Source organism: Herpailurus yagouaroundi, unplaced genomic scaffold (genome assembly GCF_014898765.1).
Source record: "Herpailurus yagouaroundi ecotype Mexico unplaced genomic scaffold, PumYag 197, whole genome shotgun sequence".
NCBI classification, from domain to species: domain Eukaryota; kingdom Metazoa; phylum Chordata; class Mammalia; order Carnivora; family Felidae; genus Herpailurus; species Herpailurus yagouaroundi.
The window spans coordinates 4,511,310-4,522,121 of NW_024412428.1; the positions used below are offsets into that span (position 1 = coordinate 4,511,310).

Below are 10,812 nucleotides of genomic sequence, written 5' to 3' on the forward strand. Positions count from 1 at the left end.
CACCCGCGTACGTGCGCACGCAGGGCGGGGGTGGTGGTGAGGACGCGCGCGGCCTGCCGAGGTGTCCGAGCGTGCAGGCGTGGGAGTGGGGAGCCCCCGAGCGCGGCGGCGGAGCTCCAGGGAGAGGCAGGGCTCCGGGCTGCAGGCAGCGTCCAGGGCGCGGGGGCGGGGTGCGTGGGAGGAAGGGAAGGGGCTCGGTCTCTTTGCCCTAACTCCTGCCTTTTCTCTCCTGCCTCCCCCTGCTCTTCTGCACGTACCCTGCCTGTGCTCATTTCCTCTCACGGCTCAGGACACGCGCAGGAGGACCCCAGGCCTGGTCGCCCCCTTGAACACGGCGGGCTGTTGCCGGGAGAGCCGCCCGGGGACGCGACCACGTCCTGTGGATGAGGGGTGCCGGCACCCGGGCACGCGCAACGGTTACCTACGCTTAGGGGCCGGATTCCACGTTCCGCCCGTGAAACGCGCGCCCCGCTCTCCAGAACGGGAGGGGATGTTTACTAGGCATATTGGACAGACTGGTTTTCCAAAGTGAAGTCCTAACTGAAATGCTGTATGTTGCCGTTGTGCTCGGATGCGCACTGGTGATGCTTCATCTGCTGTGCGCGCGGCGCGCCTCCATCATCACAGAAGCGGGGCGCAGCGCGGTGGGGAGACCCCGGACACCTCCAGCCGAGGCCACCTGCCACTCCCCACCTTCCAGGGCCCTCCGGACTCCATCTTCTTTCCGTCCCAGCTTTCCCACCGGGCTCCTGTCTGGGGACCGGCCTGCAGAGAGCGGATTCCTGTCCTTCCCCACGGGGACAGTGGCTTGGGGTGGCCTGAGCGCACTCTCGTTACTCTGCCAAAATGCAGCCTAAAGCATTCTGATTGTTAAATAATTCAAAAAACGTTCATCTGTCTTTGCTGCTCCTGTGAAACTCAGATCAAGTAAGTAGAAAAGAGCAGGGAAAAAAAAATGTTTAATGTGATGTGAACATTAATCTTTCTAAAGGAGCTGTAGCCCACAGAGATGATAAATCAGATGGCCAGCCAAATATTATATGTTAACTTCTCAAAATGTCTTCAAGTTATGTTCATGCAAGTGATTCTCCAATATTCAGGAATCAGTTTGCCAAAAGGGTATTTTGGGGGGCTTTGATTATGTCAGTGAGGACCATCCATATTGTAACCTGTATTAATACTTTTTCATTGCTGAATAGTATTCCAGGGAAGGATATACCACATTTTCTGTATCCATTCAGCAGTGGATGGACGTTTGGGTTATTTTCAATACGGGGCTATTATGAAACACACTTGCATACAAGTTTTTGTGTGGATGGATGCTTTCATTTTTCTTAGTGGATTTCTAGGAGCAAAATTGCTGGGTTTATAGGGTGACTTTTTACTTTTATGTTTTAAGTTTATTTATTTCTTTTGGGAGAGAGAGAGTAAGAGTACCAGTGTGAGCAGGGGAGGGGCGGGGAGAGAGAGGAAGAGGAAGAATCGCAAGCAGGCTCTGTGCTGTCAGAGGGCAGCCCAACTCCGGGCTCGATCCTGTGAACCGTGAGGTCGTGCCTGGAGCCGAAATCCAGAGGCGGACATTAACGGACTGAGCCACTCAGGATCCCCATGTTTAACTTGTTAGGAAACTGCTAAGGGAGATCAGGCATGGTTTTCAGGGAGACTTCGTCTCATTGGTCAACATGGTTCCTCAGGCCACTCCAGTGGCCTGTGATAGGTGCAGCCTATGATATCGTTAGCCCTCTCCCTCCAAAGCCTTGCAGTGGAGAGACGTCGGGTCATAAAAGATGACAAAGCAACAGATGTTCATCTGATGAACTCCAGAATTCAGTCAACTCTGAGTTTTAACTCATATTGTGTAGGAGAGGGCATGTGTTCAAAGCTGTAATTACTTTTGGTAGTCTTTGGTCCGCAGCTGCGGAAGACAATGTAGATACTTGATTAAAGTCTTCCATTCTGTTTATATAAAACTATGCTTTGGGTTTGTGTTACTATGACTGTCTAGAAACACTTTTTTTTTTTTTTTTTGTGACTTCTCCTCTGTTGAAAAGACCAATTTGGAGGGTACGATAATTATGGATGGGGCCACTAGACACTGAATTGACAAAAGCTCACATTCCGGCCCCACTTACTACCTACCTGTGTGATCTTGGGTGAACTCTTGAACCTTCCTAACCCCGAGTTTTCTCATCCACAAATTAAGGAGAATCACGTCCTTGTCTATTTGTATTGTTTTGAAAACGAAGTGAGGAAATGCAAGTCAAGCATTTAGCTCATTGCCTGGTGCAGAGTAAGCACTTAAAAAATGCCAGCTATTTTTATCACTATTATAAAACTAGCTCATCTGCTTTCACACTTGTTCAGTTGTCATCAAGCTGCCGGGTTAGCTGTTGAACTCCCCAATACTCAGCAGCTGTGTTGCGTTTCCTGGCGAGGTGCTTTGCTCTGTTATTGTGACATCCCTTCTGGTCCCCGGTTCAGCTTGGCAACCAACGCTTGCTTTGATCACTCTGCTGTTCATCCCTTGCAACTGAAATTGTAGCATAGCAACGACGTTAGGCTGATAGACTCACTATATCCCTACACTTCATTTAAGGAACACTTTCTTATTGTAAAATTGTAAAAAAATTTTTTTTTTAATTTTTTTTTTCAACGTTTATTTATTTTTGGGACAGAGAGAGACAGGGCATGAACGGGGGAGGGGCAGAGAGAGAGGGAGACACAGAATCGGAAACAGGCTCCAGGCTCTGAGCCATCAGCCCAGAGCCCGACGCGGGGCTCGAACTCACAGACCGCGAGATCGTGACCTGGCTGAAGTCGGACGCTTAACCGACTGCGCCACCCAGGCGCCCCAAAATTGTAAAAAATTTGAAAGAGCATGAGATGGAAATAGAAATCACCATCCAGGAATAATGAATTACAGTTAACATTTTAATACCTCTCTCCTTAGATATGGATACACACACACACACACAGTTCATATATATGTATATTAAAAAATAGGGGGCACCTGGGTGGCTCAGTCGGTTCAGTGTCTGACTTCGACTCAGAGTTTGAGCCCCATGTCGGGCTCTGGGCTGACAGCTCAGAGCTTGGAGCCTGCTTCGGATTCTGTGTCTCTACTCTCCGCCCACCCCTACTCAAGCTCTGTCTCTCTCTCTCTGTCTCTCAAAAATAAACATTTAAAAATTTTAAAAAATAGATCACAACATATATACAGTTCTATGTTTCCCTTTTGTTCATTTAACACTGTGTTATAAATAATTTCTCAAGCCATTACACATTCTTCAAAAAGAATTTTAACTTACTTGCTCATGCTTTTGTCATTGGGCTTGTTTTCCAGGTTTTTGCTATTATGAGTATCTTAGTGCAAGCATTTAAAAACATTGTAAGGGGCGCTGGGTGGCTCAGTCGGTTAAGCATCCGACTTCGGCTCAGGTCATGATCTCGCGGTCCGTGGGTTTGAGCCCTGCGTCGGGCTCTGTGCTGACAGCTCAGAGCCTGGAGCCTGCTTCGGATTCTGTGTCTCCCTCTCTCTCTGCTCCTCCCCCATTCATGCTCTGTCTCTCTCTGTCTCAAAAATAAATAAACATTAAAAAAAATTTTTTAAAGTTGAGGTAAGTTTACAGTGAAACATGTAGATCTTAACTGTACAGTCTGATGTGTTTTGAAAAATGCACACACCCAATATCCATTCCTTTATATAAAAAAAAATTAAACCTGTCATCCCAGGAAGTTCCCTTGAGTCTCTTTTCAGAAGTCTTTACAACATGACCCTTAGAGGGGTTTTTCGCCTTTTCTTAAACTTCATTTAAAGAGAACTGATAAAAGAAAATTTCCTACAGATGATTTACAGATCCGCTTACTAGATCAGGTAGGTTTTTATTCTGCAGTTCATGAATCGGGGAGCATTCACTCCAGCAGATAGAAAACAAACAGCTTTAAAAAGGCAAGAGATTGTTGTTTTTTTTTTACCGAGGTATCATTGGCATAAAACTTTATATTAGTTTCAGATGTACAACATGATGATTCAATATTTGCATACATTGTGAAATGATCACAAGGGGGCTAGCTAACATCTGTCACCACACAGTTACAAATATTTTTTCTTTAAGATTCGTTCTTTTAGCAACTTTCAAATATGCAATATAATACTTTTAACGATAGTCCCCATGTGGTACATTACATCCTTATTTATTTATTTATTTATTTATTTATTTATTTATTTATTTATTTAATACTGGAAGTTTGTACCTTTTGACCCCCTTCACACATTCCACTACCCCCCCATACAAGCATGCCTTGTTTTATTGTCCTTTGCTTTCATGTTTTATTTATTTTTGAGAGAGACAGGGACAGAGACAGAGTATGAACAGGGGAGGGGCAGAGGGAGAGGGGGACAGAGGGTCAGAAGCAGGCTCCGTCCTGACAGCCGCAAGCCCCATGCCAGGCTCAACTCCCAAACTGCGAGCTCATGACCTGAGCCGAAGTCGGACGCTCAACCAACTGAGCCACCCAGGCGCCCTGTATTGTCCTTTACTGTGCTTCCCAGCTAATGGAGGTTTTTACGAATGGCAAGTCTGTGGCAGCCCGGTGTGGAACTCGTCCATTGGCACCACTCTCCCAGCACCACCCGCTCCCTTTGTGTCTCTGTGTCACATTTTGGTAATTCTTGCAACACTTCAGACTTCTTCATTATTACTACGTTTGTTTGGTGATCTGTGTCAGTGATTACTGTTTGCTAGAAGCTCAGATGGTGGTTGGCATTTTGGGGCAATAAAGTATTTTTGAATTAAGGTATGAACATTTTTTAGACATTGCGCACGTAACAGACTACAGTATAGTGTGAACATAACATTTATGTGCACTGGGGGACCTAAAATTTCATTTGACTCGCTTTATTGTGATATTTGCTTTATTGCAGCGGTCTGGAACCAAATCTGCGATATCTCTGATGTATGTCTGTATGAGTGAGATTTCTGTGACATTATGAGATGTTCACTTAGCATAATGCCATCAAGGCTTATGCATGTCAGCAATGGCAAGGTTTCCTTCTTTTTTTATGGCTGAGTAATAGTGCATTCTATATAATATATTACATGTATATTTAGAATATGTAATATGTTACATATGTATTTAGAATATATGATATATAATAAATATATACATAGTATAATATAATAAATATAATATATAAATCTCTATATCTCTATCCTTATCTATGTATCCATGTACCTATCTACCTATAAAGTTGTTTCCATGTCTTGGCTATTATGAATAATGCTGCAATAAACTTGGAGGTACAGCTATCTTTTTGAGTTAGTGTCTTTGTTTCTTTCACATAAATACCCAGAAGTGGAATGGCTGGATCATCCCACATGGTAGTTCTGTATTTAACTTTTCGAGGAACGTCCCTACTGGTTTCCACAGTGGCTGCACCAGTTTACATTCCCACCAACAGTGCCCAGGTGTTCCTTTTTCAACAGATCCTCACCGACACTTGTTTCTTGTCTTTTGGATAATAGCAGTTCTGAAAGGTGGGAGGCGCTATCTCGTGGTTTTGATTTGCATTTCCCTGATCATTAGTGATGTTGAACACCTTGCAAGGAATTTTCATAGACCAAAGTGAGCAGGATTGAGGAAGTTTGGACGGGGCATTTGCTAATAGGTTAAAGTAGGGTTACTTTCCTTACAAGGAGCAAAGGCACTTCTTGGAGCTGGGTTAGGTGATCTGTGCCGGGCAGACCAGTGCTGATTAGTTGACCTAGGCCTTTCTTTTCTGGGGGAGCCAAGCACAGAGAGCATCGAAACTTAAGTTCTGGTTTGCTTACATGGGGCTTAAACCACGAGGAACTTGAAGTTGGACCTAACCCGGTTACTTTAATGGAATTATACTTTATTTATTCTTTTGTATCTTGCTTCCACTCAGCATTATGTTTTTTAGATTCATCTGTGTTACTGTATATATTGGTGATTTATTCCTTTTTATTCCTCAGTCATAGCCCAAAATATGAATATATCACAATTTGTTTATACATTTACCTGTTGATGGATATTTGGGTTGTTTCCAGTTTGAGGCTATCATGAATAAAGCTGCTATTAACATTTTTTTAAGTTTTTTAAAAAGCTTATTTACCTGTTTTGAGAGAGAGAGAGAAAGAGAGCGCACAAGTGGGGGAGGAACAGAGAAAGAGGGTGAAAGCGAGAATCCCAAGCAGGCTCCACACTGTCAGCACAGAGCCCCACGCAGGGCTTGAACCCACGAACCGTGAGACCACGACCTGAACCAAAATCGAGTTGGATACAACCACCTGAGCTACGCAGGTGCCCCACTGTTATTAACATTCATTTGTAAGTCTTTTTGTAAATATGTGTAAATTTCTCTTGGGCAAATATGTAGAAGTGGAATTTCTGGGTCATAGGGAAGGTGGATATGTGACTGTGTAGGAAGCTACGAGTTTTTCAAAGTGGTTATAGCATTGGACACTCCCACCAGCCAAGTATCACCACTCCTACAGTATTTGGAGTTGTTAATCTTTATTTCTAAGCATCCTGCTGTGTACTGATATATCATCGTGTTTGAATCTGCATTTTCCTGATCATTAACGAATTAGATTTGTCTTGGGAGTATTGAGTTGTAGGAGTTACTCATATATTCTAGGAACAGGTCCTTTGTCAGATGTGTGTGCATTGTGAATGTTTTCTCCTGGACTGTGCCTGCCTGTTTATTTTCTTGGTGTTGTTTTTTGATGAACGGAAGTTTTATTTTTGATGATGTCTGATAAAAGTTTTTTCTTTTATGGTACTTTCCAGGTCTTGTCTAAGAAATGGTTTCTTCTAGAAGCTGTACATGGCTAGTTTTTTACATCACGTTTATGATCCATTTTGAGTTAATTATTGTGTTATGGTTAAGGGATCGAGGCTTTATTTTCCCTATTGAATTGTTTGGGTGCCTTTGTCAGAGTTATGTAGTGGTATTTCTGGACTCTCTATTCTGTTTCAGTGACGTGTCTGTGCACATGTGTCTACACTACGCTGTCTTGATCAGCATTAGCATGACAATAAGACTTGAGATCAGGTAATGTCTTTGATTTTCTTCTTTGGGTCTCTTGTTTTCAATGTGGAGGTCTTGCACATCTTTCATGAATTTTTCCCCATGTATTTTATGATTTTGGCGCCCTTATGTTTTATGAAAATTATATTTATTTGCTGCTGGTTTTGATAGATTGGATTTCCCAAAATGGCTGCAACGGTGTTTCCAATCCTTACGTGCCACCAGAATCTTGCCTCTTTTCCATCAAGAGCTGGAGTCTATTTCCTGTCCTCTCGAACTGACTGGGCCTTTGCGACTCCGAAACAGGTTGTGGTGGGAGGGAGACCGCAGGCGCTCCGAAGCTAGGTTAGAAAAGGTGACATAGCCCGACTCTGTCTCCTGGGACTGTTGGAAGCCAGCCACCATGCTGTGAAGAAGCGTCAGCTGCCTGGAGAGGACATGTTGAAGTACAGGAGATGACAGCCCCAGCTAAAAGCCCAGCTTCAGCCAGCGTCACATCCCAGACACAGGTGCTAACGAGTAACGGGAAGGGGAGGGGGCCTGCGACACCCGCCCCTCTGGTCATCAGGAGGATAGTGACCGTTCCACTGAATATTTCTTGTTCTATGTCCAATTTGGGAAAGTGCTCTCTAAAAACGATGTAAAAATTAGAGGAATTTGGAGTCATCAGAATGCATTTACAGAATGCTGAATACGACTGCGTTAGAATAAGGTTTTCTATTAAATCATCTTCTTTCCTGGATCTTTTGCCCAATACTCTCAGAGTTGCTTTTTAGCCTGTGTGTAAATAACAACAGGGAGAGAGGAAGGAGGCCTTATGAAGAAAGCCTAAAAGGAAATGGTCTGGGGACAGAGGGAAAGGAAAGTGGTGAGGGACTAGTGGTGGCTTCCACTCCGACTATATTGTCCCTCAAGCTGGCGAGGAGGTACACCGATGAACACTGTATGCGTATCTATATCTTTTTATTAATTTTTATTTTTTAAATGTTTATTTTGAAGGGGAGAGAGGCAGAGCGTGAGTGGGGGAGGGGCCGAGAGAGAGGGAGACACGGAATCCAAGCAGGCTCCAGGCTCCGAGCTGTCAGCACAGAGCCCGACACGGGGCCTGAACTCACAAACTGTGAGATCATGACCTGAGCCAAAGTCGAACGCTTAACAGTCACCCAGGCGCCCCTACTGATATCTTTTTATATGGTGTACATATGCCATTTCCTTTTCAAAAATGTTTCCCTATGTATAGACATAGGTCTATATACATATGATATACATATATATGTATACATGTATGACCATTTTTTCATGTGTAAACATTTTAAGAGGAAATGGGGTTTTCGTTTGAGGAAAGGGGCTTAAGAAATGGTGTCAGGTCTTCATTTGCATGAAAGAACTTCAGAAGGACACAAGCCGGTTGTTTTCTAGAACCAGGAAGATTAAGAACGGGCTTGAGTGAAAACAGAATTTTAGGTGGTTATAGGAAGGGAAGGATTGCTTGGCCACCCTAGTTCTTGAGTGTTGGGAGTGTGCTTCCCAGAGAAGTCGTGCAGATTTCGTTCCTTGGAAAACAGTGTCGGCCTTTCTGCCGTCATCCCATACCATACTGTCTCTGGGAGACCGGGTCTGTCGTTGGCTGACCTCACTGCTTAGGGAGAGGACACACAGAATAGAGAGGATGGAGACAGCTGGCTCTCAGGGACGGAAAACTCGGGTCCCCCTTTCCTTTATGTCATCCCTTAGGACAGAAAGGACTGCTCTTAGCTCCGTAGTATTTATCAACCCACAGTGCCAGGAGCTCGGTGTGTCCTTCTTGGTCTAGCTCTTAAGGGTTTTTTCCCTTCTGCGTGCTGCTGCTGTCACCTGACTTGTGAATGCCTGGGGTGGTGACTCTGGAGAATGGAGGCACAGGCTCATTCTTGACAAGTCTTTGCTTCTTTGGGGTAGACACAAAATGCATTTCTCTGACTACTGTATACATACAATGTTTCCCTGTCGCTGTTTTGCATTGGCTCCTCTTTTTTACAAGCGTTTTGGTCTCCTTTGGTTCTAGCCTAGGCTGCCCCTGACAAGCGTAAAAGCATTTCTCTGAGAGGTCAAGCACAGGTTATTGAATGATCCATAGTGGCATGTGCGTTCTGAGACTAGTAACAAATAAATACTGGTCATCGGCTAGCTTCTGTCCTTTGTGCAGGTGTATCTTTAGAAGACTTCAAAGGTAAGATTTAGGTCTGGATCCTGTAGTCAAACGCCATCCTTAACTAACTTCCCCAGAGAGATACCCCCGCCAGTCAGATCAGGGAAGTTAACCACGGCAGTCAATGAGATAACACAAGTTCAAGTGAGGCGCCCGTCTATTGGCCCTCGTACCTACGACGTCATCTTCACAGTGGGCCAACTGGACTGTCTCCGCTCTCTACAAAGTTGTCAGGACAGATTTGGTTATCGGAAGATACACACAAGAAGAAACAGAAGCACTGCCCCGACTTCATGATAGGGATGCAGGAAATCAGGGGAAGGCACTGAGCCAGTCTGTGGTGGCCAAGGCAGTGGCCTCTATTCAACATACTCAGCTTCTTAAAAATTAAAAATAACTTCTATCTACTCTTTCTTTTCCTACCTGGTTATGGGCAGAACATTTTTCATCTTAAAATTCGGGGTTGAAAAAAGCCCTATTTTTCACCCGAGTCGTCTCCAGCTCTGCTTAAGCTCTCAAGGGGGGTGTTCTGTGTAGGAAATTGAATCATCAGCGACAAAGTTTTTGACAGACTCTGCTGGGACGAAGTTGCTTCACGATCACCCTCAGCAGCTAAGACCCACTGGGAATACGTCTTCTGCCCTGAAGCTCTCAACTCCACAACCGAGAAAGTTCTCTTCTTCCTCAATACCATGCTGAAGATTCACACTTATCAGAAACGCTTTTTTTTCCCCCCTGAGGGCCCAGAATGGGCAGGCAGGGAATCCCACCTGAAGCTAAGGTTGCCAGTCTGTCCATCCCTTCTGCACGTTTTTCTAGGAAAATGCGGGGCAGAGGCTAGTCAGGAGGAGCTGGAGGGATGCCTGGCCTTTTCTCGTGGGGCACCATTCTTTCTGCTGAATTCTGTTCCTCTCCTGGTCCGTCCCCGGTATTTACGCTAAATTTAGTATAATGATCACATCGATAAATAAACGCAAGGTCAGCCTCTCTTACAATCATGTTTCTCTTTTCACTCTGAGGTCGGAATTTCATCAGCTATTAAACATTCAGCCTTTCCCCCCTCTCTTTATGGAACTGCGCCCAGAAGGACCAAGTGCGGTTTGAACGCTGAGTAAAAACAGTAAGAAATGGATCAAATGACCTTGGACAAATCACCTCACCTGCCACTGATTTTGTTTCCTATGGAAGGTGTGTCGGTGTGTGTGTGCGAGTGTGTGCGTGTGAGCTAAGCGAGCTAAGTATTCGTAGGGGCTTCTCACAGTTTTAACGTGCCACTAACTAGAATTCTAGGCGGGCTGGGGGCCCGGAGTCTGGACACCCAGGTTTTCTGTTTTCCAGACCCTACACCTTAGAAGTACCTGTTCTTTGCAGCCGATCCCACCACAATGTACACAGAACAGAAACCGAGAGAAGCCGGCAGAGTCAGGAGTCCCGAACGATTCCCACGCGACAAGCGCACCACCTAACAAGGGACAGGTAAAAGAGGCAGCGGGCAGGGGCAGAAAAGGGCACCCTGAGGTGCGCTCGCGCCCCAGAGGAGCCCCCTTGCGCACCGCCCCGTCCCCCCACC

General features: G+C 45.1%; 1 protein-coding gene across 4 annotated transcripts in view; it reads left to right on the forward strand.

Annotated features, from left to right (window-relative positions):
• The first annotated feature begins 214 nt into the window (after positions 1-214).
• LOC121012749 (phospholipid-transporting ATPase IB) overlaps positions 215-10,812 on the forward strand; it is a 651,500-nt gene continuing 640,902 nt past the window's right edge. Inside the window, exons 1-3 of one of the 4 annotated variants that reach the window (XM_040448061.1) lie at positions 215-927; positions 7,004-7,078; positions 10,581-10,718. The gene's annotated coding sequence lies outside the window, so the exon portion shown is untranslated. Of the gene's footprint in view, positions 928-7,003; positions 7,079-10,265; positions 10,431-10,580; positions 10,719-10,812 lie in introns of those variants that run through there. The other 3 variants (XM_040448063.1, XM_040448064.1, XM_040448066.1) reach the window with 3 other exon arrangements.